Consider the following 8255-nt stretch of genomic DNA (forward strand, 5'->3'; position numbering starts at 1 on the left):
TCCCCTCTTCCTGGGCATAGAATAACTTCATTATTTTCTAGCTTCTCTTACTGTTACGTGGGGCCATGTTATTTGGTGGGATATGGATGGAAATGGTATATGCAACTTCCAGGCATGCCCTTTAAAACATCCTTTGTATATTTCCAATTTTTTTTCACACATCCTGGGACCCTGCAGGCCAGACACTTAGACCAAGCATCACAGAAGAAGTGAGTCTAGATCCTGAGTCACTTAATGGAGAAGAGCCCTTTCTGTTAGGCACTATAGGCACTGGTTTTTGTGTGCTTTGAATAGTTTGATCTGTTAAACCATGAAGATCTGGGGGGTTGTTACCACAGTCTAGCCAGGGCTGTCTTTGGTAATATAGTGCCCCACTCTCCTGAGAACACTGTTCATTCCAAGAGTGGGCATGTAATATAAAGACAGCCAGGTAGAATCCTCCTTTGTAGTACCATGCAGCTTTGCTGCAGTAACAAAAAGCTTAATAATTTGGTGGGATCAAAACAGTAAACATTTAGTTTTCTTTCATGTTAAACATCAGCAGCTTTATGTTGCTGCTTTAGCTGCATTTACCTTTTTATTCTGGGGAACCAGGCCAGTGGAACAACCCCTATAATGGACCTGCCTGGTCTTGAGGCAGAGGAGAAAAGCTAGAATACTGGTGGAATGCTGGTGTGGTATTTTCTTCTCACCCTGCTAAAAAGATACTGCCCAACAATGGATAATTTATAAGCAAAGGAGGTTTAATTGACTTATAGTTCTGCATGGCTGAGGAGGCCTCAGGAAACTTACAATCATAGCAGAAGGCCAAGAAGAAGCAAGGACCTTCTTCACATGGTGTCAGAAGACAGCATATGCAGGAAGCAAAGGGGGAAGAGCCCCTTAAAACCATCAGAACTCATGAGAACTCACTCACTATCATGAGAACAGCATGGGGGAACCATTTCTCCATCAACACCTGGGGATTACAATTCAAGGCAAGATTTTGGTGGGGAAACAAAGCCTAACCATATCAACTGGGATGCCATTTTCTCCTAATCTCACCCTTACCAGTTCTCTTTTTCACTCCACTCCTGCCACACTAGCCTTCATATTTCTGAGAAATACTTGATGCATTCACACCTCAGGGCCTTTGCACTTCTGGCCACCATGATTGTACCTCTCTTTCTCAGAGCATTTAGTTCTTTTTTTGCTTGCAATCTTTGCTCAAGACTGCCCTTATCAGAGAGACATTCTGTGACTCCATGGAATAAAATAACAGTCCTCCCCATCCCAATCACATCTCTATTCCATGACTGTGCTCTGCCTATTTTCTTCAGGATTTGTAATCCCTGATATGTTGTATATATATTGGTTGTTTCTGTAAAACAGTGAGAGTGGGGACCTGGTTTTGTAAACTCCTTTATCCATCTTTTTTTTGGGAACATAGTAACTACTTAGTATCTGTCTGTTGTAAAAATGAATATATGAATTCATACAATTGGTATAGGGATGAATTCAAACCACATAATATCTGTAAAATGCATAGTGCTAGACTAGTGACATAGTAGATGTAACTCTATTTATTATTGCAAGGTATGTGTAGGCTGTGCCTTACCTCCATCCATGATCATTGATAAAGCAGAGGCCAATCTGGGAGAATTTGGGAGTAAGGCTTTTTCCTACATCTCTGAAGCCACATATCACAAGCAGCTGTGCATGTAGCCTGTAAGTTTACCCTGAGCTCTGGAGAGCAGGGTTCTGTGGAGGAGAATCCAGGTGTGACAACCTCTTGCCCCCAGCAACGCCCAGCTTGACCTTTCTTATCAGGACCTCTTCAGTGGCTTGTGTTTAGATAGTATATAGTGAAAATATCAGGTAGAGACACCCCTGAAAGAGGATTACTTACTGAGTTCTAACAGGATGGCTGAAAATAGACAAAAATCCCCCCAATCTATCCTTTAGGGATAACAGGCAGCAGCCACTACAGAGCATAGGTGAGGAAAGAGCCAGAATTGTGAACAAGCATCATAGTGAGAATGATTTCCACAGACTGCAAGGCTGGGGCTGACTGCAGCTCAGGCGTGGTGGTGGTGGTCATCATCATTCAAAATCTGTGAGCCTTACTAAGGCTTCTCCTTCTCCCCTTCAGCTCCATCAACACTAAAATTCCAGTGGTCCTAGTTGTAATATATTCTGAGATTGGATCAGAGCGGCACACAGAAATAGCAAGGGGCAAAGTGGCGATCTCATCAGAGAGTCTATTATATATTCCTTCACACAGAGAGCCTATTACACATTCCTTGATGACCACACAGGGACATTGTTTACACAGAGCTGCTTTATTCTAGCAGAGATCCCACTGAAGAGCTGCAGGAGCCATTTACAGGCTGGCAGCAGCAGCCGCGGAGGGGAATGTCACAGCTACCTCTAATCTGCTTCTTACTCTCTCCCACTTTGTCCTTCCTTCCTTGGCCTTCTATGGGTGGCTGCTTTTGCATGCATTTGTGTTCTCACCCTGCATTTGCCTCTTCTTTCTCAGGCTCCCTTCTTCTCCCCTCATTTCACCTTTCCTTCTCTCTGCCTCTCTCATCACCTAGTATTTACCCAACACCTAATACTTGTTAGATGCTGGGGTTGCCAGCATATGAAGAAAATGGCAGGGTCCTGCTTCCTGTCCTCATGGAGCTGATGCTCAGTTGCTGAGTGTGTCTTTCAGGGAACAGAAGAGGAGGCAGGAGAGGTGAACTGTGATTTTCAGAGGAGTTGGGGTATTGGGGAGCTATCTGGAGAGGCATTTGAAGGATTAATTTGGACTTGAAGAGATGAGATGGGCAGAGCCTTTGAACAGGAAGGGCTAAAACCTCACAAAACCCTGAAGGTAGGTCACTGCCATAAAATAGAGAGAAGCTAATAGCTAACATTTCTAGTATACCTACTCTATGTCAGGGACGTGCGTAGGCACGTGACATAGACAATCTCATTTAATCCTTGTTTAAGCCTATGATGAGTAACCTTCTTTTATAGGTGGAGAAATGGAGGCCAAAATAAATTGTGTGACCTTATCCCATAACTAGTTAGTGGTAGAATGAGAATTTAATCACAGATTCTTAACCACTAGGTTTTACTACCTCTTGAGCGGAATAGTAGAAAGTCTGTTTAAAGCAAAGAAGTGACAGCTAGATAGTGAAGCGTCTTGGATGCCTGTGGAGTTCCCCGTTTCCTCAGTAAGTAATGGTTATGGGTGGAGTGGGGCTCTGAAAATGGTGAATCAAGGCATGATTATATGCTGTCACTTAATTTTTTGTCTTACCTGAGTATAAATAGACAAACATACACAAATTAAACTCGCTCACCAAGGTTAACTTTCTCCTGTCCCTCGAATCATTCTACACGTCACTGATGATGAAGATAGTTCTATCTGAGCTGTTTCATGTCTTTCTATTCCTTGTCTCCTTCCTAGTGTCTTGATTATTGTTCAATGCTGTGACAAGGGTATTTTAATACAGCTAGTTAAAACAAGGTTCTAAAATCCACATTTAATCCACATTGGCCATTGCAGATGCCTATGGTGGTGGTTTGTTTTCTTTCTAGTGCATTATTTAGTAATGAAGAAATTTTCTGGCTCAGAAATTGTGGGCTCATTATCATTTTCATAGTCATATGGTAAACACATTCCCAAATTGCAAATTTAAATTTTCTAAGAGTCCCCAGGAATTTCATTGTCTTTAAAATTTTGCTTATTACTTATTCATTAAATAGATTTATCCTGAAGTAGATAATATCATCTCTCATGAATGCAAGTTTCATTACCTTTCCTTGAGGTTAATAGATGAAGGTCAGATATAAGCATGCCAAAGAGCTTTTAACTCTCTTGGTTACTGGCTGTATTTTAAAATATTCCACTCAAGCTTTGACTTGGGACTTGACCTTTGAGATCTCCAGTGTAGCCCCCAAGGTAGAAAACTAAGTAAATGATCGGTCTGTCTTTCGGGAATTGGGATTTGCTATCAACAGTTTTGCACATTCTAAAGATTTCTTTACTGGGGAAGAGGAAAAAGGCGCTAGTTTGTTCTTTATCATGATAAAACAGACAAATGTTTCCATTTAAGTTTAAATCAGGTTAAGATAGCACGGATCCTCCTAACAACACACATGTAAAAGGAGGAGGGAAGGAAGCTGAAAATAAGCAAATATATCCAGGATGATTCTTAAGCTGTAAATATCAAGAGGGATACTTGTGTTGCCTTCTTTTCATTTCTGGCAGGTCCCCAAATTCCCTGGGTTTAAGGGCAAGAGATTGCAAACAAACAGTCTGACAATTATATATACAGTAGTCCAGTAGGAAAACCTTCTGCTTTTAAGATTTGTAGTGTGAACTTCCCAACATTGGTGGAATATCTCTGATGACATACCCCTTGGTATGTGAAGCATATCTACCCTTTTTTGTGCATTAATTCTTGTACTGATTCATATTCTTCATTTCTACTACATGATCACTGGGATGGTTAATTCTGCATGTTGACTGGACTGGGCCACGAGATGCCTAGATAGCTGGTCAAATATTATTTCTTAAAGTGTCTGTGAGTGTGCTTCTATTTGAACCAGTGGACTCAGTAGATGGCTCTCCCTAATGTGGGTAGGCCTCATCCAATCTGTTGGGGGCCTAAATAAAACAAATACATGGGGGAATGGAGGACTCATTCTTTCTCTCTTACTGTTAGAGGGATATCAATCTTTTTCTGCTCTCAATACTCCTGGTTCTCAGGCCTTCAGATTGAACTTGAACTTGAATTTATACCATTAGCTCTCCAATTCTCAAGTCCTTAGACTCAGGACTGGAACAATACCACCGGCTTTCCTCAGCTTATAGCTTGCCGACAGCAGCTCTTGGGACTTTTTAGCCTCCATAATCACATGAGCCGATCACTTATAATAAATCCTCCCTCTCCCCATATGTATATAGATAGATAGGGATAGAGACATAGGTACATATATATGTACACACACACACACACATACATACATTTAACATATAATATTAAATATATACATGTTTATCACCTATTGGTTCTGTTTCTCTGGAGAATCCTGACTAATACAAACATTAAATGGCATTGAAGCAATAGGCTGAATCAGGTATTGCCAACTGTAGTACCCACAGTATCCTTGAGTGAAACAAATGAGTGTAAGAGGGCTATCTGCCACCTCCCTGTCTTTTCCATTCTCCTACTTTCTCCAGGGATATGAATACAAGACATATTTCACCTTAATTACGCTATATGGAAAAGACTAGCACAAACACAAAATAACTATCAACATTCTATGTTTTCAGGGAACCACAGAGCTTGATGGGACTTATGAAAACTTCAAAGTGGTGCTGAGCAAAAGGGTTTGGTTGTTACCAAGCCTTAGCTGACTGGTGCAGATGGCAAATAATTATTGCAAGATCTGGTCTTTTTTTTTTTTTTTTTTCTCAAGAGAAGCTAGAAATCTGGATTTCAATTTTTTGAAGCTGGCCACTAAATCGAATTTTAAAAAATCATATAGGTTTGGGAAGAAAACATGTTATAGGCCATTTGTGAATCATGGATCACCACTTTGAGAAGTCTGGGGCAAATGGAGAGGTAGGGATGCTGAGTGGGGTGGAAATGGGGAGAAAAAAACACTGTAAGAACATGATATTGTCATCATCCCTGGAACAACAGCAAAGCAGGTACATTTATATGGTTTCCTATTCTAGACAGTACCTGCTAAGTCAGGACCACATTCATTTTAGTGTAGTTAAAAAGATTATTAGAATGATATGTTGGTAATTTGAATTAATTGCATAATGATTCACCACAGATTATAGTAAGTGAAGGAGAAAATAAAAATAAACACTGAGCTGGAAGTGATTTGTAGGATGAGCAGAGAATGACAATTCCAGAGGAAGTGGTAGATACAGAATATATAAGAACAAAATATGGCAAACGTAGTAGTTGTTCTTATATAAAGAAATGATTTCAGCTGAGCGCAGCGGCTCACGCCTGTAATCTTAGCACTTTGGGAGGCCAAGGCAGGTGGATCATGAGGTCAGGAGTTCAAGACCAGCCTGGCCAAGATGGTGAAACCTTATCTCTACTAAAAATAAAAAAATCAGACAGGCGTGGTAGTGGGTGCCTGTAATCCCAGCTACTTGGGAGGCTGAGGCAGAGAACTGCTTGAACATGGGAAGCAGAGGTCTCAGTGGGCCAAGATCACACCACTGCATTCCAGCCTGGGTGACAGAGTGAGATTCTGTCTCAAAAAAGTAGAAAAAGCAATGGTTTCAAGTTTAGAAGCACTGTCTTCAAAAGAATCATCCTTGTTGTCTAAAAATTATTTTAGCCAAATTGGGATTTTTACACTCCATTAAAATGTTTCATAGAGTTTGTTTATAACCTTTGGACAGGTAACGATCTCATTCAGTCTTAATTTCTTTATTTGGAAAAGAGTCGTAAACATGATGGCTTCTGAAAATTCAAATCTATCATTTCATGAGATTCTATTCCCGGAAGTGACAGTTGTCCCATTACAGGAAGTGATGCTCTACTGGAAAAAGACCATTTAAAAGAAATGCAATTAAAATGCGGACCAAAAATGTATACCAAATTGTAAAATGTTTGATTGAAATTTTATCTCAAAAAATGAGAAGAAAATTACAAAATTTGATTCTAAAGTTACCATAATTTAGGTTATAAATGCAACTACACATAAGATGTCAGAATGAACACAGCATGAATCAAGCAGTGATTGATTCTGGACAGGCATAGTTTTTTTTTCTGACTAATTTCAGTGGCAGAAGATACCATATCTTTCATTTCATATTTGACTTTCACAGTGTGGTAATCAAGAGAAGCACTTTTGTGAAAGTGTTTGAAGCCTTCATCAATTTTCCCAAAAGCCTCTCTTTCATCTTTGGTACTTAAATCTTTCTCCTCTGAAGCATTTATCTTACAATCATTCTTCTCCATTTTTCTCTTAATTGTTAACCATCTGACTTTACTAGATCCTTATGTGTCAAATGGCTTTGTGTTCAACTAAAGAAGCTTTCTCTCTTTCATAGGCATTACAAAATCCTGCATTTTGGGGGCAAGATTTATTGGATCTGCAATTGCTTTGCATTGCCGAAGCACAGAACTGACAAATAATCAATAAGGTGCTACCTAACATAGACAGTAGTCTTTGAGTTTGTGGATAGGAGCTAATTTTGTAAGCAGTCAATTATTAGTAAATATTTTTGTACTTCTGAGACGTTTCCCTCTTACTTAAATAATTCTAGGATAAAAAACAAACAAATATTCTTTAATTACCTGATCCCTCTCTGCTTAAGTGAGTGTTATGTGATTCTTCTCCACTTGAGTAAGTTACTTACCACACACAGGATAAGCTTATTATAGTAAAACTCTGATTTTCTCTTTTCAGTGATCATTGTATTCAATAAACTACTGTTTACTTTATGAAGTTTGTATGTAGGAGAAAAAAACAAGAAAATAAACTCATGTATTAGTCTGAACATTTAATTTTTAGGTATGGACCAAACTTTGTACAATTTCAGACCAAACCCCAGTGCATTCTCCAATAATAAGAATTGAGGCTCAGAAGCCAGACATCACATCTGTTTATTGCATGTGGTAAATTGCATGTCATTACAGAAATATATATAGAGAAAGACAGGGTCTGGCTCTCTTGCCCAGGCTGGAATTCAATGGTGTGATTTCGGTTCCCTGCAACCTCTGCCTCCCAGGCACAAGCTATCCTCCCACCTCAGCCTCCTGAGTAGCTGGCACTATAGGCAGACACCACCATGCTTGGCTAATTTTTCCTTTTTTGTTTTGTAGAAATTGGGTTTACCATGTTCCCAGGCTGGTCTTTAACTCCTGGGCTCATTCAGTCCTCCCAACTTGGCCTCCTAAAACGCTGGGATTACAGGCATCAGCCACCATGCCTGGCCTGGAAATAATTTTTAAAGTAAAATATAGATTAAAAATAAAAGGATAGAATATGGGAGGCCGAGGCGGGTGGATCACGAGGTCAAGAGATCGAGACCATCCTGGTCAACACAGTGAAACCCCGTCTCTACTAAAAATACCAAAAATTAGCTGGGCATAGTGGCACGTGCCTGTAATCCCAGCTACTCAGGAGGCTGAGGTAGGAGAATTGCCTGAACCCAGGAGACGGAGGTTGCGGTGAGCCGAGATTGCGCCATTGCACTCCAGCCTGGGTAATAAGAGCGAAACTCCATCTCAAAAAAA

The 8255-nt window shown here is 40.1% G+C and overlaps 1 long non-coding RNA gene across 1 annotated transcript in view; it reads left to right on the forward strand.

The window, feature by feature from the left end:
- The first annotated feature begins 2346 nt into the window (after positions 1–2346).
- Positions 2347–8255, forward strand: part of LOC119469470 — a 14327-nt gene continuing 8418 nt past the window's right edge. The window contains exons 1-2 of the long non-coding RNA XR_005198294.1: positions 2347–2464; positions 2699–2860. This is a non-coding gene — a long non-coding RNA (uncharacterized LOC119469470). The remainder of the gene's footprint in view (positions 2465–2698; positions 2861–8255) is intronic.

The sequence above is a fragment of the Cebus imitator genome, unplaced genomic scaffold (genome assembly GCF_001604975.1).
Source record: "Cebus imitator isolate Cc_AM_T3 unplaced genomic scaffold, Cebus_imitator-1.0 Scaffold667, whole genome shotgun sequence".
Taxonomy (NCBI): domain Eukaryota; kingdom Metazoa; phylum Chordata; class Mammalia; order Primates; family Cebidae; genus Cebus; species Cebus imitator.